Source organism: Hypanus sabinus, chromosome 13 (genome assembly GCF_030144855.1).
Source record: "Hypanus sabinus isolate sHypSab1 chromosome 13, sHypSab1.hap1, whole genome shotgun sequence".
Lineage (NCBI taxonomy): Eukaryota > Metazoa > Chordata > Chondrichthyes > Myliobatiformes > Dasyatidae > Hypanus > Hypanus sabinus.
The window spans coordinates 59,105,064-59,131,062 of record NC_082718.1 but is presented as its reverse complement, the minus strand read 5'-3'; the positions used below and the strand labels follow the sequence as shown (position 1 = coordinate 59,131,062).

The 25,999-nt window shown below is 45.8% G+C and overlaps 1 protein-coding gene and 1 long non-coding RNA gene across 4 annotated transcripts in view; one reads left to right on the top strand and one right to left on the bottom strand.

The window, feature by feature from the left end:
- Nucleotides 1-5,856: 5,856 nt before the first annotated feature.
- Nucleotides 5,857-25,697, bottom strand: LOC132403898 (uncharacterized). Its single transcript, XR_009515385.1, has 4 exons — nucleotides 25,426-25,697; nucleotides 10,789-11,023; nucleotides 10,091-10,280; nucleotides 5,857-9,466 (listed from the first exon to the last, which is right to left on the bottom strand). It is a non-coding gene; the product is annotated as an uncharacterized LOC132403898 (long non-coding RNA).
- The window catches only part of LOC132403895 (GTPase KRas), a 52,078-nt gene continuing 49,953 nt past the window's right edge, over nucleotides 23,875-25,999 (top strand). For 2 of the 3 annotated variants that reach the window (XM_059987704.1, XM_059987705.1), the window contains exons 1-2: nucleotides 23,877-24,179; nucleotides 25,017-25,164. The gene's annotated coding sequence lies outside the window, so the exon portion shown is untranslated. Of the gene's footprint in view, nucleotides 24,180-25,016; nucleotides 25,165-25,999 lie in introns of all 3 variants that reach the window. The other variant, XM_059987706.1, reaches the window with a different exon arrangement.

Below are 25,999 nucleotides of genomic sequence, written 5' to 3'. Positions count from 1 at the left end.
AGAGGTACTTCAGTTGACATATCTAAGGATATATAGTTCACTATTTCCATTCATTGCTCTCTAATACTTGTTTCCTTTTCAACATGGTGTCAACATGGTGGCATATTGGTACAGCAGATCACAACTGTGACCCAATCCTGACCTCGGGTGCTGTCTGTGTGGAGTTTGCACGTTCCTGTGACTGCATGGCTTTCCTTTGGGAGCTCCAGTTCCTTCCCCAGCCCAAAGATGTGCAGGTTGTTGGTGACTGCAAAAGACTCCTGGTGGAGTTAAGTGGCAAAAACAGAGATCAAGGAGAATTGATGGATGTGTGAAAAAAGAATTTAATGCATGGAAATAAATAGAAAGGAAATAGATTTGTTCTGTTAGGTGTCAGCATTGACATGATGGACTGAATGGTCTCCTTATATATACAACACAGCTTGGTAGGCAACTCCTCTGCCCAATACTAAAAGAGTCTACAGAGGCACAGTCCAGACCATCAGACCATCAGACCATTAGACGTAGGAGCAGAATTAGGCCAGTCAATCCATCATTTCTGCTCCACCATTCAATCATGCTGATTTAGTACCCCACTCAACCCCATTCTCCTGCCTTCCTCGCATAACCTTTGACATTCTTACTAATCAAAAATCTATCAATCTCTGCTTTAGAGATACCTAATGACTTAGCAATGAATTTCACAGATTCACTACCCTCTGGCTAAAGAAATTCCTCCTCATCTCTGTTCTAACAGGAAGTCATTGTATTCTGAGGCTATGCCCTCTGGTTCTAGACTCCCCAAGTACTCTCCACGTCCATTCTATCCAGGCCTTTCAATATTTGATAGGTTTCAATGCGATCTCCCCTTCATTTTTCTAAATTTTAGTGAGTACAGGCCCAGAACCACCAAATGCTCCTCACGTTAACCCTTTCATTCCCGGAATCATTCTTGTGAATCTCCTCTGAAGCAGCCTCCCCTCCATGGACACTGTCTACGTTTTTCACTGCCTCTGGAAAGCAGCCAACATAATCAAGGACCCCTTCCACCCTGGTCATTCTCTCTTCTCCCCCCTCTCACCCAGTGGATGGTATAGGAGCTTGAACCATGTATTAAGGATCAAGTACAGCTTCTATCCCATTGTTATCAGGCTCTTGAATGGATCCTTTATACGGCAAAGGTAAACTCATGATTTCTCAGTCCGCTCCAGCATGGCCCTTGCATTTTATGTGTCTGTGCTGCACTGCACTTTCTCTGTAACTCTAACACTATGTTTGCTTTTTGTTGTTCCTTTCCTTATTTACTGCCTCAGTGTACTTCTGTAAGGAATAATGCATCTGGATACATGTAAGTGTATTGGCTTCTCTGTAATGTTCACTGCTGAAGTAATAGTTTCTCTGTAGCTGCAATGTTTGGGTTATGACTAGAGATAGCTGGACTTTGGCTATCCAGTGGGGGAAATGTTATTCTTTCTTGCGTGTCTGGAAGCTGTTGGTTTTGTGGGTTTTTGCCAGAAGGTGCGAGGGGAGTGAAGAGACAACTTGAGAGAGTCGGTGGGCCGCTCGACTGGGAGTCTGGAGGTCGGCAATGCTCGGAGGAGATCGAAGAGTGGAAAGAAGATCTTGCTGAGTGAGCTCCAACGATTGTGCACAGACTGTTTAATAAAATTGGCACTTTTCTCTTTTATATTTTGTTTCTCTACTAACCACATAGTCAAAGTAAGAGGTGTAAATCTTAATTGTTTAACCACATATTGTGTACTGTTTGTTATTTCTGGGTACTGATTTGAAATGTGGGACATATCACGCAGCATCCAGCCAAATGACATTTATTAAATTTGGCCAGGCAGGGGGGTTATCACTCCCTAGATCAGGGGTGGGCAAACTTTTTGACTTGAGGGCCACAAAGGGTTCTAAAATTTGACAGGGGGGCCAGACCAGGAGCGGATGGATGGAGTGTTTTGGTAATACACCTCATAAGAGAAAATAAAATATCATGGGATATGTAGAAAACATGTGCTTTAATTTCAATTGAAAATGAACAAATGCATTACAACAAAATATCTGTCTTAGAAGTCCCATGGTATTTAGCTATTTATTGAAATGACTTTTAAAACACTGAAAATTAAATGAAAAAAATACAGCTTTTTTAATAGTAACAGTTATTATTTTAAAGCACTGAAAATTCTGTTATCCTTCAAGATATTATCATCATCACTCTCCTCCTGCCTGTCTTTATTTCAAAAACGGTAGGAGATGCAGGTCTACTTGTCCTGCTCCTTCTTATTCAATTGTCCCCTGTGCCAAAACTCAACAACGACCAGCACAAAGACAGGACAGTGACTGCGCGCCAGTATGCGGAGCGCGTTATTTGATCTGGAGCACATTTTTTTATTTTGAGAACGTACGTGCACCTGCGCACTACTCATGTCCATCACTTAACAGAAATGAAATGTAACATGTAAGGCTTATTGAAAAAAATATTTTCAAATGCATTTTTTACATAACACAATGAAGAAACTTATTTTTAATTTCAGTGGCAACAGCGTTGTTGGTCTCCCTTTTTAGCCAGCGCATCAAAGTCTGGATTTAGTTTTGTTGTGGCGATTCTCAGCATGGATCTGAGGTGTTGGTCAGTGAACTTGGATCTGTGGCTGGCTTTGTTGACGTTCATGACGCTGAACGCCTGTTCACACAAATAGGTCGAGCCGAACAAAGAGTAAAGCGCAAATGTGGAGTAATACGCTGCACCTCAACAAAGGTCAATGTGTAGCGGTGTGCTACATGCAGCACTAAAATTACGACACGGAGTAGGTAACTGCAGTCGAAGAAAAAAACTTTATTCGAAATCCTCAGCCTCACTTTTAAGCCTCCTTCAACCTGTCCCCTGCGCAGGGGCTCCAAAGCTCAGTGCTCGCAAATCCCCGCAGGCTATCTCCCTTAGCCGGAACGCTGGCTAATTGTGAGCCAGTTTGGATGTGCCAGGAAATGGGTCGCCACAAATGTATATAGAATGCGTCATCTATTGGGAAAACGCCAGAATTGTGGGGAAAAACGTTAACAAGGTTTATTAATATAATTTCATCAAGTTCTGCGGGCCGGATTAAAAAGCTTAACAGGCCGCATTTGGCCCGCGGGCCGTAGTTTGCCCATGCCTGCCCTAGATTAAGCTGCTAGGCGAAGCAAGTGTTACACAAGCAAAGCTTCTCATTGCATCTTGGTATACTGTGTGTGACAATAACAAAATAATTCCAACTACCAGTTGATGCTTTTCTACCACAGTGTGCATCATCTTCAAAATACACTGCAGTCCATTGCCTCGGCTTCTTCAATAGCATCTAAACCTGGATCTCTACCACCATGGACAACAAGGGCAACAGGCACATGGGAAACACAGGAGATTATGCAGATGCCAAAGACCTACAGCCACATGCACACAGAATGAAGGGTTTCAATCTGAAACATCAACTGTTCATTCTCCTCCATAGATACTGCCTGACCTGCTGAGTTCCTCCAGCATTTGATATGTGTGGGACATGGGAAGACAACCTGCAAGTTGCTTCCAACTCATCTCCCAAACTGCAAATCATCCCAACAAAGAAATACGGTGCCTATAAAAAGTATTCACCCCTCTCCCTCCCTTGAAAGTTTTCATGTTTTATTGTTTTACAACATTGAACCACAGTAGATTTAATTTGGCTTTTTTGACACTGATCAACAGAAAAAGACTTTGTGTCAAAGTAAAAGCAGATCTCTACAAATTGATCTAAATTAATTACAAATATAAAACACAAAATAATTGATTGCATAAGTATTCAGCCTCCCCCCACCTTAATATGACAGCCCAAATCATCACTGGTGCACCCAATTGGTTTCAGAACTCAAATAATTAGTTAAGTGGAAATATGTTTTTGGAGATCTTTGTGCAATCAAGATGTTTCAAGTGCACCAGTATCTGGAAGGTCCAATTGCTAGTTAGTCAGTATCTTGGCAAAAAACACATCATAAAGACAAAAGAACACACTAAAAGGTTATTAAAAAACACAAGACAGGAGATGGATACAAGAAAATTAACAAATCCCTGAATATCCTTTGGAGTACAGTTAAGTCAATCATCAAGGAAAGGAAAGAATAAGGCACAGCTGTAAATCTGCCTGGAGCAGGCCATCCTCAAAAACTGAGTGACCATGCACAAAGGGGACTAGTGAGGGAGGCCACCAAGAGACCTATGACAACTCTGGAGAAGTTACAAGCTTCAGTGGCTAAGACGAGAGAGAATGTGCATGCAGGAACTGTTGCCCGGGTGCTTCACCAGTCACAGCTTTATGGGAGAGTGGCAAAGAGAAAGCCACTATTGAAAGAAAAACTCACATGAAATCTCAGCCAAAGTTCGCCAGAAGGCATGTTAGAGACTCTGAAGTCAGCTGGAAGAAGGCTCTCTGCTCTGATGAAATCAAAACTGAGCTTTTGGACATCAGACTAAATGCTATGCTTGGTGCAAGCCAAACACCACACATCATCAAAAACACACCATCCCTACCATGAAGCATGTTGGTGGCTGCATCATGCTGTGGGGATGCTTCACTGCAGCAGGCCCTGGAAGGCTTGTGAAGGTAGAGGGCAAAATACAGGGAAATTCTGGAGGAAAATCTGATGCTGTCTGCAGGAGAAATGCATTGTGGGAGAAGATTTGTTTTCCAGCAAGACAATGATCCCAAACATAAAGCCAAAGCTACACAGGAATGGCTTAAAAACAACAAAGTTGTCCTGGAGTGGCCAAGTCAGAGTCTAGACCTCAATCCAACTGAGAATTTGTGGCTGGACTTGAAATTGGCTGTTCACTCATGATCCCCATGCAATCTGACAGAGCTTGAGCAGTTTTATAAAGAAGAATAGGGAAAATTGCAGTGTCCAGATGTGCAAAGCTGATAGAGACCTAGCCACACAGACTCAAGGCTGTAATTGCTGCCAAAAGTACATCTACTAAATACTGACTTAAAGGGGTTGAGTAATTATGCAATCAATTATTTTGTGTTTAATAATTGTGATAAATTTAGACTAATTTTGAGAAGTTTGTTTTCACTTTGACATGAAAGAGTCTTTTCTGTTGATCAGTGTCAAAAATCCCTAATTAAATCCATTGTGTAAAACAATAAACCATGAAAACTTCCAAGGGGGGGTGAACACTTTTTATATCTTTTCATCACTTCTTCCCAGCGGACATTTAGGGATAGATGATAAATACTTACCTCTGAGCAAGACACACAAAATGAATACCTAAGGCTCAGGTCCTGGGTGAGATGGTTGCCCTGCTCTTGGGGACTTTGGGCTTGCAAAGAGTGTGTGGAGAAAGATGCAAGGGCTTGTGTCATAGTGCATCCTGAGCAGCTGTGGGACAGAGGACTCTCTAATCTATGAGCTGCTCCCAGAGACACACACAGAGCCAGACATCAAGTGCTGCTGGAAGATCATCAACTCAGTGAAAGATACCCTTTAGTGTTGATCTGCCAGCACATCAAGATGTCCATAGAGGAAAGCTGCCAACTGGCACATTAAGGTCTGCAGGAGTACGTGCTGAATGACGCAGTGAAGATTGGTGAAGCCACAACAAGGGCTTGGTGGGAAGGACCATAGTGTATCAGAGTGAGGAAGCCCCTGAGTAGTTATAGTGGTGAACCACCCCAGGTGCTACATGAGTGGCAGCAGTCCTATTGGGTTCAGGGGATGTAATAGAACATCATGCAGTGTATTGGCTATAAATGTAAAAATGAAAAAGAATTGCATGGTTTATTTTAGTAAATACTTTTTATTCTGAATAGAATTTATTTTTAAAATAAAAGCATTTAAAACATTTCAAGTACTATTTTAAGGACGAAGGGTCATCTGCTACAGCAGACATATGGCTAATGACAATAATAAACTAAATACCATTATCAAATCAGTTAAGGACAGATTATTTTAAACAGGAGAAATTCTGCAGATGCTGGAAATTTGAGCAACACACACAAAATGAGTACAGTCAACTGTATTCTGTCCTGCTGAAGGGTTTTGGCCCCAAGCATCGACTGTAGGTCTTACTGAAGGGTCTCGGCCCAAGACGTCGACTGACCTCTTTTCTTAGATGCTGCCTGGCCTGCTGAGTTCCTTCGGCATTTTGTATGTGTTGCACATGTAACTCCCTGGGTCGCCTCAGGCTCGCTCAGCTCGTTCTTGTCTAGGGGGAGCAGCCTTCGGCCCCGCCAAACTGGGTAATCAGCTGGTGTGGATGCTGTGTGATGTCCCCGCCTCGCCCAAAAACAGACAGTACACCATATGCGATTAAATGAGTACAATTTATAAAGGTTACTATAACTAAGTGATTAATAACGATACAGTATATATGAAGAGAAAATTAAAGAAAAGGCGCCAAACTTATCAAAGTCCAAACCACTTCGTGCACAACCGTTGGAGCTCAATTACTGAAGTCTTCTGGCCACCATTCGATCCCCTCCGAACTCCTCGACTCGCAGCTCAGGACCCTCCGAACTCCTCGACTCTCCAAACAGCTCAGGACCCTCCGAGTGGTCAACCAAGCACATCTAGCTTCAATCCCCCCCCCTTGGAGAATCTCCCAGCCTCGGACCCCCCTTTGGGGTCCGATCCTCGCCCAGCTTAGAGCATTGCGTCCTCTCTCTCGACCCCCTCGCGCTGATCTGCCCAAAAGCCCGTCAACAAAAACTTACAGACTCAGAAGAAAGAACATTAATCCCCATTTGGTTTACAAAGGAATACCATTCTCGTTATCAGTAAATTAGCATTCCTGCTAGTTAACAAAAGGAAACCCTTTCCCAACAGTAACAAAGAAAAAAAAAGAAACCCCCTTTACACACAGATTATTTTAAGTAGCTCAGCTTGGTAGTATTGATCTGGAAAAGAATGTCTAACACAGGTTAGGGGTCTGCTTTGGGTTCTCCACTGCTTCTCAGTCCCACCTCCTGCCAACCCAAGTTCCTGTCTGGGCCAGAGGTCCATCCCTTCCTAGGTCCTTGCTCAACCTCTCATTAATCCTGCATTCCAAAGTCAGCAGTCAGCTCCTCTCTACATCAGGATCAGAAGAAGTTCTGCTCCCTGTGTCACAGTGACGAAGCCCTTTCGCCAGTGAGTGATTGGTGGTGCAACATCAGCGAGGGACTTTCACCATTTGTCCACATCTAACTGGAAACAATGGGAAGGACAGGCTGTCCGATGATCAGGCTCCCTCCACCCATCATCTTTTAATATCGCCCCAAGACGAAGGCAGACCAAAGACGATCAGTTGGAAAGGGCCTTTCGTATAACTGATGCCAAGCTCTAAATGTAAGGATATCATACTAGTGTGGTACAGGTCGTCTCCCTGAAACATTTTCTCTTTTGGGAAGATAGAACATTACAACACAGTACAGGCCCTTTGGCCCACAACGTTGGGCCGATCTCTTAACCAACTCCAAGATCAATCTAACCCTTACCTCCCACATAAACCTCCATGTTTCTTTCATCCATGTGCCTAGGAGTTTCATTAATCTCCCTGATGTATTTGCCTCCACTATCTTCCTTGGCAGCACGTTCCATGTCTTCTGTAAAAAATCTTCTTCTGACATCCCCTATACTTTCCTCTAACCACCTTGAAATTATGCCCTTTCATATTGGACATTTTTGCCTGGGCAAAAGGTGCAGGCTGTCCACTCTATCTATGCCTCTTAATCATCTTATAAACCTTTATCATGTCACTTCCCATTCCCTGTTTATAAAGTCATGGAGCCATACAACACAGAGACAGGCTATTAGGCCCATCATGTCCATACCAACCATTCAGTACCCATCTATGCTAACCATATTTCTTCAAGACGTGAAGACCTTGGAGAAGGGCAGAGAGTTTTACCAAAATGAATCCAGAGACGATAGACTGGGGAAGTAGTGGTTCTCCTCAGAATGGGGGATGTTTGGAGGTTGCAATTGAGGTATTTAAAATCGGGCAGAGTATACAGGGAGCAAATAATTAGTCCCACTCGTGATAAGGTCACCGACCAGGGACAGAGAGCAACAGAGATTGGAAATAGAATCAGAGGTGAGACAGGGAGGTCTGGGTAGTGGCGGAGGCTGGATCACAGCGAGTGTTCAGAAACTGAGCTGGAGTCGTGATGAGAGAAAAGGATTTGCAGGAGTCTGGGGAGAGGAGCCATTGGTCTTATACAGAGCCCATATTGACCCAACAGGCTGAATGGCCTTACCTACCATAGCTATTCTGTGATTCCAGGACCGTCAACCTGCTATTCCCAGCATTCTCTGTTCAGAGAGTAACAGGGTCATTCAGCACAGAAAAAGGCCATTCGGCCCACCAGCTATCGAGTACCCATCTGTGATAATCACAGATGCTCATTCCGAGCTTTCTCTGGGCATGGATCCCATATGTACATACAGGATGGAACAATCAGAGTGTGAACCGAGCTGGACAGAGCCGGAGTGCTGAGCAGAATCGCTCGCTCATGCACAGAGTCGGTCAGGTCAGCTAGCGGCTACTCCTTCTCCCCTCACTGCTGTCCCCGTGATCCTCTCCCACCACCAGTGCTCCCCTCCAGTGACCAAGTATTCAGATCCCAGTCATTCTCAGGAAACCGGTGATCCTCTCCCACCACCAGTGCTCCCCTCCAGTGACCAAGTATTCAGATCCCAGTCATTCTCAGGAACCCCGTGATCCTCTCCCACCACCAGTGCTCCCCTCCAGTGACCAAGTATTCAGATCCCAGTCATTCTCAGGAACCCCGTGATCCTCTCCCACCACCAGTGCTCCCCTCCAGTGACCAAGTATTCAGATCCCAGCCGTTCTCAGGAAACCGGTGATCCTCTCCCACCACCAGTGCTCCCCTCCAGTGACCAAGTATTCAGATCCCAGCCGTTCTCAGGAAACCGGTGATCCTCTCCCACCACCAGTGCTCCCCTCCAGTGACCAAGTATTCAGATCCCAGCCGTTCTCAGGAACCCTGTTAGAACCAGAATTAGCATCAGGTTCATTGACACTGGCATACCCTATGTCATGAAATTTGCTGGCTTTATGGCAGCAGTAGGGTGTAATACAAAAATATTACATTAAAAGATAATACAAATGAATAGTGTAGAAGAGGAATAGCAAATTAGTGAGATCAGGGGCTGCTCAGAAATTTGATTGTGAAGGGTGAGAAGCTGGTACTAAACTGTTAAGTAGGGGTCTTTGGACTCCTGTACCTCCCATCTGCTGGCAGTTATGAGGAGGGTATCACACACAAAATAGTGGAGAATCTCAGCAAGTCTGTAGCATCCGTGGAGAGAGATAAATCGTCAATGTTTCAGACCAGGTCCCAGGGTATGGAGATGTAAGAGAGTGCAGATGGTCGAATCTGGAGCCACACAAACTCTGCTGGGAGAGTTTGGCGGGTGGAGCAACGTCCGTTGAGAAGGAGGAGGAAAGGAACTGTCAACGTTTCAGGTCCAAACCCTGCATCAATAAAAAGGAGGTTATATGAAAATGGGGATTTGCTGCACACGGTCACCATAGAGATCACCTCTGCCACTTCTCACAGAGACAGACACATCAGCTACAGGGACAGAGAGAATGAGGACTTTGGTTTATCTATCCATTTGGTTCATTAATCACCCCTCAGTGTGGTAGTGATGTCCATAAGACCACAACATAGGAGCAGAATTAAACCATTTGGCCTGTCAAGGCTGCTCCACCATTTCATCATGGCTGAGCTTTTTTTTTCCAACTCCATTCCCCCTGTAATCTTTAACTTTACTAATCAAGAACCTATCAATCCCCACCTTAGATACACTCAATGCCTTGGCTTCCACAGCCCTCTATAGCAACACATTGAGCACATTCACCACCCTCTGACTGAAGAAATTCTTCCTCATCTCAGTTTTAAAGGGATGTCCCTTTATTCTGAAGCCCTCAGATCCTGGGCTCTCTCACAAATGGAAACATCCTGTCCACATCCATTCCATCCAGGCTTTTCAGTTTCCAATAGGTTTCAATGAGATCCCCTCCTCTTTCTTCTGAATTCCATCAAGTACAGGTCCAAAAACATCAAACACTGCTCACATGTTAAGACTTTTGTACCTGGGATCATATTTGTGAGCCTCCTCTGGGCCTTCTCCAGGGTCAGCACACTTTGCCTCAGATAGGGTGCCCAAAATGACTCCCGATTGCACATAATATCCCTTCATGACTTGTCCAGCTCTGACAATGCTGGCATTGCTTCCTGAAGAATACAGAAAGTGCGGGAGACACTCAGTAGGTCAAGCAGTATCTGTGGGGAGAGAAGTAGAGGTAATGATTGAGGTCAATAGTCCTTTGTCAGGATATCAGGATAGGCACTGAACCTCTTGCCCTTGCTATTCCCATTCCTTCCTTCCAAGTGCCATTCAATGTGTAGGAGTACAGATTTATCAGCTGCAGGAGAATGGTAGGTGGCAATGAGATTTTTCCTTAAGAATGCATAGGGATTCAGAGCTATTGTACTGTGTGTAGTTTTGATTCAGATTGAGATCAGATTTGGATCTATTTATCACATGGAGATTGAAACATACAGTGAAGTGTATTGTTTGTGTTAAATACCAACACACCCAAGGATGTGCTGGGAGTACCCAGCATCACCACAAATCCCCGCTCCATGACTGCCATGCACAGTAGAGCAACACAAGCAGCAACATAACACAATAAGACAACAACAGTAAAGCAAGCCCCTTTCACACCCCACCACCGACCTATTCATAGATACAGCCAGGCCTCCAACCCCAGGACAAACAACCTTCTACCTCCGTTCGTTGAATCTCAGACTCGCAGACTCCAGGCGTCCAACCTCCTGGCCCTGGCCTGGACTCCCGGTCTCACAGACTCCGGACTTTGGGCCTCCAACCTCTGGACAAGCTAACTGGAGCTTTTTGGTCTCTTTTGTGCAAAGAAAAATAAGCACAAAGGAAATAACTGAGGCTGCTGGGAGTCCACAAAAAAACTGAAGACGCTGGAAACACTCAGCAGGTCAGGCAGTATCTGTGGGGACAGAAGCAGAGTGAATGTTTCAGGTCAGTGATCCTTTGTCAGGATGTTTTAAATTGCATTGAAGGGGAGAGATTGGTGTGAGAAGAGGAAATGTCCCTTATAAGAGTTCTAGATGCAGAGGGAGCCATTGACTCACAGGGTCTGGAGTTTGCCTGGGATTATAGTATTGAAGATGGAACTGTAGTCAATAAACGACAGTCTGATATCGGTGTCTTTGCTGTCCAGATACTCCCCAGATGAGTGCAGACTCAGGGAGATGCTGTCCACTGTGGACCTGTTTCTACAGAAAGTTTATTGCTGTGGGCTGAGGTTGTTTGGAAGATTGGATTTAATGTGTGCCATGACCAGCCTCTCAAAGCATTTCATAATGGCTGTGGACCTGTGGAATTGACTATTTCCATGAAGGGTCAGAGATTGGGATAGTGGGGTCACAGAGCTGAACCACAGTTTAGAGTGCTAATAGATGGGAGAACAGGCTTGAGGTGTGGAGGACGTACTCCTGGCTCAGTTTCTCATGTGCTTCTAATGTTTGTTCAGCCTAGACTGGGCTCTGATCTCTCAATACGGTAGTGTAAATAAACCCGAGCTAACTCTCCAGGGCCATGCTAAGGGTACAGCCTTCAGGGAAAGACAGCCCTGCCAAGTGATTATATGAGGTGGGGGAAGGAGGGGGACATGAAAAGCAAGACGGGATTAGTGAAGGTGAGTACTGAAGAATCAGAATCTGGATTTATGATCACTAACTTAAAGCATGTGACACGACATTTGTTGATTTGCAGCAATAGTACAGTGCAAAGACATTAAATTACAAGAACAAACAGTGCAAACATGAATATGCATAGTGAGACAGTGTTCATTGACTCTTCAGAAATCTGCTGGGTCAGGGGGAGGAGTTGTTCCTGAATTGTTGAGTGTATGTATCCAGGCACTCAGTAGTAGTATCAAAAGAGGGCATGTCCCAGGACAGCAAGAGTCCTTAAAGATGGATGCCTTCCTGGAGCATTACCTCCTGAAAATGGTGGGGACGATTGTGCCTATGATGGATCTGGCTAAGTCTACAACCCTCTGGAACCTTTTCCAATCCTGTGCAATAGGTGATGCAACCAGTCAGAATGCTCCCCACTGTACATCTGTAGAAATTTGCAAGACTTTGGTGACATATCATATCTTTGCAAATTCTAATGGAATACAGTCACTAATGTACTAACAGGCTTGTTTCTGTGCTGTATGATATCACCTGAGGTAAGGGGAAGGTGATTTCCAAAGCATACTGGCCTACGTTGTTGGCTGTCTGTTGTTTCTATAGTGGAAAAGCCACTGCACTAGCACAGATCCACTCTCTCAACCTCGGAAGTCCAGGTTCAGTTGGATGAGTTGTCGTCACAAACTTGGCTGCAGTAGATGACCATGACTTTGTCTGTGACTTGTCATGCCCTTCCTTCTCCCTGAAGCGTTGCAGAACCACCTTCTTGGCCATTGGATCTCACTGTTGATCTCATCCGCTCGGTCCACTGGAGCTGACTTCACATGCTAGGGCAGACATCCTGACCTGAACTACATTAGCCATCAGGTTATCTGGTCTGCATTTCTTCTCTATTACTGGAATCGTGTTCACTGCAGTTCCAAGCTTGGCAACAATTACTGCAGTTTAATTGACAGTGAAGCCAACGTAGAACAGAAAATGTGAATAAACTGGAACAAGTATTTCACAGAAAATAGAACCGAGATCATTAAACCAGTACAGGCCCTTGATGTTCTGCCAACCTTATAACCTACTCTAAGATCAATCTAACACTTCCCTCCTACATAACCCTCCATTTTTTTTTATCATCTCTGTGCTTATCAAAGAGTTTCTCAAATGTCTCTAATTTATCTGCCTCTATCTCTGACATTTTTCCTAAACTTTCCTCCAACTACCTTAAAATTATGCCTCTTGTATCACTTCCGCCCTGGGAAAAAGTCTCTGGTTATCCACTTGATCTATGCCACTTATCATCTTGTGCACCTCTAGCAGGTACATCATGAAATAGAGCTGCCATTTAAAGTGCCTCTGCTAACTGCTGGAAACTCAACCTCCCCTAGAGACCTGCTCTTTCCTTTGTTTATAATTCCACTGTCAGTAGCCAAAGTCTCCTATCCAATCTGCCATTAAACCCTATCCTCCCTAATGCAGTAGCACCAATCGTCTCCTCGTCAGTTCTCCACTAACTCTTACGGAAAGCTCCTTTCTGCTGTCAGAAAGCTCTCACCTTTCTGGCTAGAAAGAACCAGTACCTGTGTGGTGCTGGGTCAAGGGACCAAGTCACTGGTGACACTTGTGTGGTGAGAATTGGACAGCAGTAGTGTGGGGGTTGGTGGAGAGAAATCGTATCAGTTGGGGGTAAACTGGAGAGACTGGGAGAGATTCCTGGAGATGAATGGATATTGGGGCTTACTACTTAAGGGGGGAAGTGTGAGGAAATTACAGATTGAACCACTCTGCTGAGTTTGGATTCAAACATTAGCCAGAATGGCATTGTGTATGGGTTTTCAGCCAAGCCAATAGCTTTAGAACATCATTACTAATTGTAGCTGTAATTGTGATACAATTGTCCTGATGAAGGGTCTTGACCCGAAACATTGACTGTTTATTCCTCTCCATCGATATTACCTGACTTGCTGAGTTCCTCCAGCATTTTTTGTGTGCTACTAATTGTAGCTGTTCTCCTTTCCTAATTTCAGATTAGTAATATGAAGTTACATTCCACAGGTGCTGTGATGGGATTTGAACCCAGATCTCTGTGTTGTCAGTTCAGTCCTGTGTTGTCAGTACCAGTCTGGTGCCTTAACTACTACACTATCACCTTACCTGAAGTACATCAGTATGTAATCTATGTACTTTCATAGGTGAGTTACATGGTAGTTAACCCCACCATAATAGAAATGCCCAGTAACAAGTGTTGAACTCAAACCTGGTCCAAGTTCGCATAGGGGATTTGTATGGGTTTAAGTGTTCCCCTATGTACAGCCTGGGTCCTGTCCATTCTTTCTAGATCTCCTAATCCAGATCAACACCTCAGGAGCCAACTGATGTGCCCTCCCAAAGTTCAGAGTAAATTTATTATTAAAGTATGTCTATGTCACCATTTACTACCTTGAGATTCATTTTCTTGCAGGCATTCCCAGTAAACAAAGATATACAATGAATCAATGAAAAACTACGCACAAAGACTGACAAATGTCCAATATGCAAGATATAACAAACTGTGCCAATTTTAAGTAAATCGATGGATAAATACTGCAAACATGAGTTGGAGAGTCATTGAAAGTGAACATTAATCCTTGCACTCTGTCACAGAAGGCAATAAACAGAGGTTCTGGTGACTTCGATAAATACCAAGGATTCAAACACACAACGTGCTGGCGACCCCAGTGACTAGGTTCTCTCCCGACCCCTGCACGCAGCCTACATTTTCTCCTTCTGACGTTACACACTCCACACCAAAACCACCAGTTTCCTCCCAGTTCCCAAAGAAGCGTGGTTTGCTGGATTAATTGGCCATTGTTAAATGCCCCTGGTATGTAGGTGAGTCTGGGGCAGTTGCTGAGAATGTGGAGAAATTGAAATGGGTCAGGGCAGGATTCATGTAAATGGGTAGTTGATGGCCAGCATGAAGTTGGTGGGCTGAAGGGCCTGTTTGCGTCTGTACCCCTCTGTGACTCTGAGTCAGATAATCCCCCGTGAAAGCCACCATCAGCAACACAGATTAAGTCAACACAAGGCCTAGAATATAATTTTATTTAATACTCTTTACACCTTTAGAACAACACAAATTCCAAAGACATTCCATGGAGTTGTACTCAGTGTTAGGACATGCTGGCAACTGCCCAAACTGTGTATGATTAAGTCCGATGTAATAAGAGATTCCTTTTCATGGTGATGAGGGATGAGGAGTAACTATTAACCTAGACATTTGCCGTAGTATTTTTTTTAATACTGACTTGACAGGGTCAATGAGATATTGATCAATGTGAAAAATGCCAACCGTATTTCTGTAGAAAACTGCCAGCCTGAGTTACGTGTCCGGGTCTCTGACACAGTGCTTGAACCTATAAACTGGCTGACTCATTCAGTGTGCTAATCCCTGAGTCATGGATGATGCTCGTTAAAGCTAAGGCAATGATATTACAGCAATAAAGGAACAGTGATGACTTATTTGGTCCAAAGAGAAACCCGAGCATTTGGTCTCGATGCCTGTCCCTATTCTGACACTTCACTAAATCGTAGAACATACAGCAGATTCAATCTCACTGGCTTTTCACCCAGCTTTGGATCACCTGGACGATACTAATACTTACAGTACGTCAAGGTACTGTTTATTGACTACAGCTCAGTATTTAACACAATCATTCAAGAAGCTCCAAAGCCTGATTCTCTGTACCTCCCTCTGTAATTAGATGCTCATCTTCCTCACCAGAAGACCACAGTCTATGCGAATCAGAAATAACATCTCCACCTTGCAGACAATCAACACTGGTGCACCTCAGGGTGTGTGCTCAGCCCATTGCTCCACTCCTCCTACACCCATGACTGTGTGACTAAGCACAGCTCAAATACCATCTATAAATTTGCTGTTGACGTAACTACTTTTGGCAGAATTTCAGATGGTGATGAGCAGCAGTGAGAGAGATCAGGTGTTTGAGTGGTGTCGCAACCACAACCCTGCACTCACCATCAGTAAGACCAGAGAATTGATTGTCGACTTCAGAATGGGTGAGACAAGGAATAAGGTGCAAGACTGTGGCAAGATGAACAGTGAAGGCAAGAGCCCATTATATCACACAAGGAGGCTGTTCAATAGTCTTATAACTGTAAGGTGACACTAACTTTCAGGCTTTTGAATCTCGTGCCTGACAGGAAGGGGAGGAGAGAATGTCCAGGGTGTGTGGGGGCTTTACTGAGGCAGCAAGAGGTACAGACAGATTCCACAGAGGAGTGGGTGATAGAGGGCAGTAGACGTTTCAGGAGAGAATTCCAGGGCTTAAGAGCAGGATGCAAAGCTCTGTTGGTGGTAAGATTAAATTCTGAGAAATTGCTGATCAAAATTACAGCCAAGAGAAGGATGAAGCTCGAGCAAGCTTGTATAAAAAGGCAAGAATTTTAAAACTGACCTTATTTATAGAGGTCCACTTTAGCTCATCAACAGTGAATTACTGATCTCTCCATCAGTACTAAGTCACTACATCGATGATTAGAGCAAGAGGGGCTTTTCCACTCCTTAGTCTCCAGATCAATGATAATGTTTTTATCTGAAACAAGGTCCTATTCTCCGATTTGAGTCCGATGGAATCTGACTGCATATGTCAGATCAGGAGCATGTGGTCAGGTTCAGATCCGGTACAGGGGTAAGATCCACAAGCAGGGAGGGAGAGAAGACAACTGGAGATTGTGTGTGTGTGTGTGTGTGTGTGTGTGTGTGTGTGTGTGAGAGAGAGAGAGAGAGAGAGAGAGAGAGAGAGAGAGAGAGTGAGTGTTATAAGCACCCAGGATTAGATTTGGTCCTGACCATGTTAACAACAGAGATTGAGTATAAACGCAGGGAATCAGGGAATCCTTGCTGTAAGTGTACTGGCCACTGGATGAGACTCCCTAGAAGTACTCCTTCACAGTACTCCCTGCTATTCATTTCAGAGGAAAAGCTCTTGCAGCGAAAGCAGTTCAGCAGAGGTACACCAGGCTGATTTAATGTTGCAGCTCTGTAAAAGCCTAGATAGATCCCGCCTGGAATATTGTGTTCCATTGTGGGCAGTTTATTATCGGCAGGATGTGGAAGCTTTTAGAGAGGATGCAGAGGTGATTTACAAGGATGTGCCTGGTTTAGAGAGCATGTCTTATAAGGACAGATTGAGCAAGCTAGGTTTTTTCTCTTTGGAGTGAAGGAAGATGAGAGGTGATTTGATAGAGGTATAGATAGAGTGGACAGCTAGACTATTTCCAAGGGCAGAAAATGCCATGGAGGTGGAGTATAATTTTAAGAAGATTGGAGGAAAGCTTAGGTAGGATGACAGGGATAGGTTTTTTATACAGAGAGTGGTGGTTGCGTGAAATGCCCTGCCGGACTGGTGGTAGAGGCAGATGCATTTGTAGTATGTAGGCCTCTGTTAGTCTTGATAGACCAGGGCGCAAGCCTGGGCAAGGTTTTTTTTATGGAAGTCCGGCAGCTGCCCAAGCTGCAAGTCTCTCCGCTCCACGCCACTGATGTTGTCTAAGGGAGGGGCATTAGGACCCATACAGCTTGATGTCACAGAGCCATGTGTGGTTAAGTGCTTTGCTCAAGGACACACATGCAGCCTCAGCCAAGGCTCAAACTAGCAACCTTCAGATCACTAGACGAACACCTTAACCACTTGGCCACGCGTCAACACAGATGCACTTAAGAAACACTTATATAGGCACATGGATGATAGAAAAATGGAGCATTATGTTGGAGGGAAGAATTAGATTGATTTCAGAGTGGGTTAAAGCTTTCATAACATCATTGGCCAAAGGGCCTGTACTATGTTCTGCTGTTCTATGATTTCTGGGATGAAAGGTTTGTCTTGTGAGGATCAATTGAACATGTTGGTGTCTGCTCATTCAAAAACAAAAGAATGAGCAGTGATCTTATAGAAACATATCAGGTTTATACATAAACACAAGAGATTCTACTGATTTCAGATTTAGATTTAGATTTATATAGGGTGATGTGCAGGGAACAATTGCGTCATTGTGGTGACCCACTTTCCAGTGCACTTGAACCGGCTCAGAAAGTGGCGCCAGGCCTTCTTCACCAGCAAGGGGAAAAGCCCGCACACGGAAATATGCACCCCCTACAGCATTCCCACCCGGGGAGGGCGGAAACGAGAAGGCTTAAAAGCGAGGCCGCGAAGTTTGAACAAATCTTTTATGCAACTGCAACTCGCCGTCTGCGTGTCGTTATTTCAGCGCTGTGTGTAGCACACCGCTACAATTGGTGACCCCGATGGCCCAAAACGATAATTGGACCGAAGATGAACGTCGCCGCATCTGTTCATGCAGTTTTGTTAAAACCGCCAAGCTTCTGGACGCAGCGACCTCACCTATGGTTCCAGCATGCAGAAACCCAATCCCACATTCGGCAGATAACCTTGGACTCCATCATGCTGTCCGACAACGAATTCACCAGAGTCCTGGTAGATTTCCCATTGGTTCTGGCACCGCAGTTCATGGCAGCCATGCCCCGACACGGCATACAGCACCACATCCCAACCCAGGGACCACCCCTCCACGCCCGTGCTTGAAGGCTTCCCCCCAGACAAGCTCCGAATGATGGAGGAGTTCAAGAGGATGGAGGAATTGGGGATCATACAGTGCTGTGACAACCCATGGGCCTCCCCCCTGCACATGGTGCCCAAAGCAAAAGGGGGCTGGCGACCATGCAGCAACTGCTGCAGACTGTTGTGGCGGACGCACTATCCAGACCTACCATCCAGGCCCTGTCCCGCAGCAGGCAGACGATGAGATCCCTAGTTACAGAACTGCAGCTCCAAGACTTCCCCATAGGCCCAGGTGAGAGGACCCTACTGTGTGACATAGCTACCGACCAACCTCGCCCCATCGTCCCGGCAGCCTGGCGGCAGCGAGTTATCACCTCCATTCACAACTTAGTGCACCCCTCCATCAGGACAACCGTCCGGATGGTCTCCAACAGGTTTGTTTGGTATGGACTCCACAAGCAGGTCAGTGAATGGGCCAAAACGTGCATGCAATGCCAAACAGCCAAGGTGCAGCGGCACATCAAAGCCCTGCCGCAGCAGTTCCACCCCACCCACCGGCGTTTTGACCATATTCATGTGGATATCTTGGGCCCCCGCCAGTGTCGTGAGGAACACGGCACCTCCTAACTATCGTAGACTGGTTCACAAGATGGCCAGAGGCAGTCCCGCTCACCGACACCACCTCCGAATCTTGTGCCCAAGCACTGATTGCAACCTGGGTATCTCGCTTTGGTGTACCAGCCCACATTACCTCCGACAGAGGCGCCCAGTTCACCTCCAGCCTGTGGTCAGCTATGGCCAGCCTTTTGGGAACACAGCTACACCACACAACTGCCTACCACCCACAGTCGAACGGGCTAGTGGAGTGTTTCCACCGTCACCTGAAGTCGGCTCTCATGGCCCGCCTCAAAGGGCCTAACTGGGTGGACGAGCTTCCCTGGGTCCTGCTCAGAATCCACACGGCGTCCAAAGAGGATCTGCACACCTCGTCGGCTGAGTTGGTGTACGGCTCACCCCTGGTTGTCCCCGGGGAGTTCATACCAGCCCCAAGGGGGCAAGAGGAAGAACCCGCAGCAGTCCTGGACAGACTACGTGAGAGGCTCGGTAACCTGGCCCCCATATCCATTTCACAGCACAGACAGAGCCCAATCTGTGTACCCAAAGACCTGCAGAACTGTAAGTTTGTTTTTGTACAATGGGGCGGACATCGGGCACCGCTACAGCGGCCCTACGAGGGGCCGTTTAAGGTGATCAGGAACAACGGGTCCATGGTCGTGCTGGACATTGGGGGGAGGGAGGAAGTTTTCATGGTGGATCGACTCAAACCGGCCCATGTGGACTTGGCACAGCCGGTCGCGGTTCAGGCACCGCAGTGCAGAGGCAGACCTCCCAAACAGAGACCGACTCAGACTGTGGACATTGGGGGGTGTATCACCAGTTCTGGGGGGGGGGGGGTTATGTGGTGACCCACTTTCCAGTGAACTCAAACTGGCTCACAAAATGGTGCGCTACATCATCACATATTCCAACCCCAATAAAAACAAGCTGGCGGACATCCAAAATGACACACAAAAAATGCTGGAGGAACTCAGCAGGTCAGGCAGCATCTAAGGAGAGGAATGAAGAGTTGAAGTTTCTGATTACGCAGTCCTGATTATGTCTCAGCATGAAACATCGACTGTTTATGCACCTCCATAGATGTTGTCTGACCTGCTGATTTCCTCCAGCAAATTTTGCGTGTTATTCTAGGAAGCTACAGATCTCGCAGGCTGAGTTGAGAAAAATTCTTCCACCTGACAGTGATGAATCTTTGGAATTTGCTACTCTAGGAGCCCGTGGAGGCTCAGTGACCCAAGAGGTTCTGCTGATGCGGGAAAACTTGAATGGGGATGACTTGCAGTTTGGGAGATGGGTTGGAAGCAACCTGGAAGTGGTTCCATGTCCCACACATACACAACGCTGGATGAACTCAGCAAGCCAAGCAGCATCTATGGAGATGTATGGCTGGGACTCTTCATCAGCACTGAAACAAAAGTGGACAGAAGCCAAAATAAGGTGGGGGAAGGGGAAGATGTTTATTTCCCTCCACTGATGCTGAGTTCCTCCAGCTCTCTTTCCAGTCATTTCAAGAAGCTGTTGTAGAACTTTGAGGTATGGGTACCTCTTGCCTAATGACAACGTTGAGAAGATGACGTGGCACTGATGATGGATGTCACCTTCCTGAGCTATCACCCCTTTTAGATGGTGGGGAAAATTGAATCCATGATGGAACTGGGTAGATCCACCACTCTTTGTACCCTTTTGTACAATGGAGTCCCCTAATAGGCCTGGTTTTGTTTGATCCTGCCATCTGGTGCCGTCTATGTGGAGTATGCAGCTCCTTCGCACGAATGTGTGCCTTTCCTCCAGGTGGTCTGATTTCCTCCCTTGTCCCAAGTGAGATAATTGACTGCTGTAAATAGCCCGGGGGGTGGGGGTTGATGGAAAGAAGAAGAAAATGATTGCAGAAAAAATTGCAATGAGAATCAGGTTTATTATCACTGAAATGTGTCATGAAATTTGTAGCTTTGACGCAGCAGTACAGTGCAATACAAAAAATACCATTAAGTTACAAGAAGAATTTACAGTGAACTCCAGTTAATTGGGCCATCAGGGTAGCCACATATTTGTGGCAACTCTTGAAGAACAAAAACAAGAAAACAGCCAGGATTCCATTTGTTTATTAGGGACACCATGCCGCTCTGATGCCATATTCAAGTTTGCTGATGACACCACTGTCATGGGCCGAATCAAAGATGGCGAGGAAGTCAGCATACAGGAGGGAGATTGAAAATCTGGCTGAGTGGTGCCACAACAACCTCTCACTCAATGTCAGCAAGACCAAGGAGCTGATTATTGACTTCAGGAGAAGGAAACCAGAGGTCCATGAGCCAATCCATATCAAAGGATCAGAGTTGGAGAGGGTCAGCAATTTAAAATTCCAAGGTATTATTAAATCAGAGAACCTGTCCTGGGCCCAGCACGTATGTGCAATTGTGAAGAAAACCTGGCAGCAGCTTTACTTCCTTAGGAGGTTACGGATATTTGGTATGACTTCATCAGCGACCCCACCACCGAGGACACACTCTCTTCTCACTGCTGCCACTGGGAGGAAGGCACTCACTATTCACACCACCAGGTTCAGGAACAGTTACTACCCGTCAACTATCTGGCTCTTGAACTAAAGGGGATAACTTCACTCAACTTCACTAGGCCCATCGTTGAAATATTCCCACAACCAACAGACACACTTTCAAGGACTCTTCACCTCACATTCTCGATATTTATTCCTTATTTATTTATTATTATTTCTTTCCTTTTGTATTTGCACAGTTTATAGTCTTTTGCACACTGGTTGAACACCCAAGTTGGAGCAGTCTTTCACTGATTCTGCTATGGTTATTGTTTTATAGATTTATTGAATATGCCTACAAGGAAATGAATCTCAGGGTTATAGATGGTGTCATATATGTACTTTGATAATAAATTTACTTTGAACTTTGACCTTTAATGGGGCAGAAGACTGTTGTCAAACACTGCTTAGAGCAAATACATAGTTTTTAAATAGCATCAGCTGCATGTGCTTGCATTCAAAAAGCAGTGATTTTTGTTACTAATAGTTGGTAATAAATAAGTAGTAAGACAATTCAGAATTGTTTTGGTCACTGCGGGTTCAAACATTTAGGCTTGGAGATACTATAAACAGCCCGGAGTGAAAATAAAACAATCTCACTACTTCAACAAGTTAGCAACTACAAAGAATTTTAAGGTATTGAGAGTCTTCTTGAATGTTACAATGAAAATGAAGATTTGGAGGATGCAATTGTCAAAAACACTGTATGAAGGCAGTCCATTATCTACACTATGTGTCTTTGCTGATTTTGTTCTTTGACAGTAATTCAGGGGACACTGGATGAATTCCTCTGTCAATAACTATTAGAAAATAATAGTTTTATAATACTGTAGTAGTGTTGATAGTGTTGCTCAGTTTAACTTTGTTGTTTGTCTTTTTTAATACCTTTTAAACCATTTCTATGAAACTTCAGCTAATTGGAGCAGCCAGTTAATTGAGACAAAATGTATTAATGTGGATATGCTCCAATTAACTGGAATTCACTGTATAAATAAATAGTGCAGAAAGAGAGCAAAATAGTGAAGTAGTGTTCACGGATTAATTCAGAAATCTGATGGCAGAGGAGAAGAAGCTGTTCCTAAGATGTTGAATGAGTGTCTTCAGACTCCTGTACCTCCTCACTGATGGCACCAATGATAAGAGAGCATGTCCTGGATGGTGAGGGTCCTTCAAGACGGAAGCCGCCTTCTTGAGGAACTGCAGTTTGAAGATGCCATCAATGGTGGGGAGGCTGGTGCCCATGACAGAGCTGTGAGAGTCTCCAACCCCTGTAGTTTTATCAATGCTATGCATTGGCACTTCCATGCATCCTCTCTACTGTACATCTGTAGAAAATTACTATAATATTTCAAAGTTCAAAATAAATTTGCTATCAAAGTACTTATATTGCACTTATATTACTACCCTGAAATTCATTTTCTTGCAGGCACTCACAGTGAAAAAGAGAAATACAATAGAATCAATGAAAAACTACACATAAGGATTAACAAACAACCAAAGTGACAAACCATGTAAATCAAATCAAATGATTAATTAATTAAAATTGAGAACATTAGCTATAAAATCCTTGAAAGTAAGTCCATAGGTTGTGGAATCTGTTCAGTGTTGTGTTGAGTGAAGTTATCCACTCCGGCTCAGGAGAAATAACACCTGTTCCTAAATCTGGTGGTGTAAGACCTGGGTGACATACCTGATCTCAAACTCCCAATGAAGTACAGCTGTTGGCTTGTCTTCTTCATGATTGTATCAGGATAGTGAGGGATGGGATTGCTCTGTGAGCTGACAAAGACTTGATGGAAGAATGGCGGGCTAACGAGCCACAGTGATTTGCCCCTAGTGCGTAGTTGAAGTGACTGGCAGTGGATGAGTGCAGGGGAGAGAGTTGGTGGAAATTTGTGGAGAATAGAAAGGTGTGGTTAATGGAGAGCATGGACTCACTGGGCCGAACGACCTCTGCTGTGTCTGCCTGTAACTCTAATACTATTGACACTAAAGAGACGAACATAGCGAAATCACGTGGTTCCAGCAACAGAAAAAGAACGGCCCACAGCTCAAACTCTGCAGTACTAGCAGCTGTGAACCTACTAGGACACCACCCCGCAACACTGCGAGTCTGTGCCTTCGTTTAAATTCCCCTCTATTGTAGTCCTCACCCTGCATTAAACACGCGAGGCAGCAGGAAGAGCGGCGCGGCGGTACGAGCCGGGACATACCTAGTGTTTAAAACCCAGACCGTGACGCTGCTTGTTGGTAAATTGCCTGGGCTTCCTAAGTAATGTATTTTTAAAAACAGGTCAGCCGGTGAGCGCCAACTGACGTCAAGGGAGGGTCATGTGGACTCAATTTGTTTTCCTTTAAATGTATCGGTGGAAAAGGAGCTTTTGAAAGGCAGTGTCGGAGGACGGCTCTTTGCGCTCACGCCCTGCCAGTGCAGGGGAGAGCCGCATAAATTACACGCGGATTTCCTGGTCAGTTTCACTGGGAGCCGGCACATTGACCCACCCATCACACTGAAACCCTCCTCACGCCCTCGTCTCTCGCTGTCTGGCTCTCTCCCCACCTACCCCGCCCCAGAGAGCGCTCCTTCCCACCTCCTCAATGTTTGTTGCTCCACCGCCGCGACACGGAGGGACGGATCAAGCGGCGGCGGGCGGATCAGTACCGGCAACCACGGCGCTTTAAACGGGAAACAGCTGGCTGGTGAGCGTCTCTTACTGCAGAGTGGGGTTGAGGGCCGAGACGGGAAATACAGAGGGGAGGAATGGGAAGTGATACTGGGGGTAAGGAGTGGGTGGGAAGGTCGGAGAGATACCGTGGACAGGGTGGAGGGGGTCAGAGATACCGGGGGGTAGGGTGGGCGGGCGTGGAGAAGGGCCATAGAGATACCGGGAGCAGGGCGAGGGAGGCGGTTCAGAGCTACCGGGGGCGGGTTGGGGTTGGGTGGTGTCAGCGATACTGGGGCAAGGGGTGGGTGGGTGGGAAGGCCGGAGAGATACCGGGGACAGGGTGAGGGAGGCGGTTCAGAGATTCCGGGGTTAGGGTGGGGTCAGGGAAATATCGGGAACAGGGTGAAGGTGGGGGGGGGGAAGTCAAAGATACCCGGGATGGGGGGGTCAGGGGTACCGGGGGCAGGGTGAGGGTGGAGGGTGTTTCAGAGAGTTGCCTGGGGCAGGGTGGGGGTGGAGGGGTCAGAGAGATGCCTGGGGCAGGGTGGGGGTAGAGGGTGTTTCAGAGAGATGCCTGGGTGGAAGGGGGGGTCAGAAAGATGCGGGGGTGGGTTGAGGGTGGAGGGGGTGTGGGTCAGAGATGGCCGGGGGCAGGGTGGGGTATCAGAGCGAAACTGGAGTTGGGTTGGGAGGCAGAGCGATGCTGAGGGCGGGGGAGGGGGGGTACTTGACCAGACAGTCTCCCCTTCCGCAAGACTTTACGTTTGTCTTGAGCATGTGGAGCCGGGTTGCGGTTCCCCGGACACACATAGAGAATGGGGGCGGAGGTTAGAGACGAATTTACTATCACTGTCGCTGCCCTGCAATGCAGATACAGCAGCGGCCGCCTTCCTCTGAGCGCGGCGGGGGCTGGAGGCGAGGAGCGCACGCCCGGGGGCAGCAAGCCCGGATTCCGCTGCAAATTCAGTGCCTTTTTGACTGAAGTTTGGGCCACAGAGGGAAGCCGCGCTTGGGCACAGGTGAGGAGAAAATTATGAACAATTTTTTTTGTTGCTTCTGCGTGTAGTTCTGCAAAACGGAAATGAAGCCTAATGGTTGAAGCAGACAGGAACACCGTCTTGCGTTGGTGTGGGGAGGGGGAAACTTATGAAGTTGGCCGACGCTTTAAAAGTTTTTAAACCACGCCGACATTTTAATTTCACGTTGAGAAGTCCACGTGTTCACCGGATACAAATCTGACACTTTGTGTGTGTTCCAGTTTAAAACTAACTGTCCCTTACCTGCCCTGAGCCTAATTGCCCCGCAGGGGTCGGCGAGAGGTGGTTTCTGTCCCTGGAGCGGCAAGGCCTCGGTTACGTGTTGGCAGGCTTGTATACTGCAGGCCTTGGTTTTATAAACAGCAAGGTGGCATGTAGCTGGTCTGTTCCTGCCTGTAAAATGCACCGATTTCTCCATGGCAGTAAACTAAATCGTAGTGATTCTGTGTGTTTTTGGAGCTTAGAAGGATAAAGGGTATTGAGAGACTTGCACTGGTGGGAGGGGTTTTTAACCAGAGGACAGAGTTTAAAAGTTGAATTGGTTTCTTGCTGCATGCACAGTGTAAAGCTTTTGATCGCATGCCATCTAGACAGATCATTTGGTATCCAAGTAAAATATGACAAGGCACAGGAACAGAATGAGGCCATTGAAAGTACATTTATTAAAGTATTCATGCAGTACAGGTGTCCCCTCCTTTACAAAGGTAGAGCATTCCTATGAAACCTTTCTTAAGCTGAAATGGCAAAAAGCAAAGAACCATTAATTTATATGGGAAAAATTTTTGTAAAAGCGAAAATCCTCTTTGCAATGCGAAAA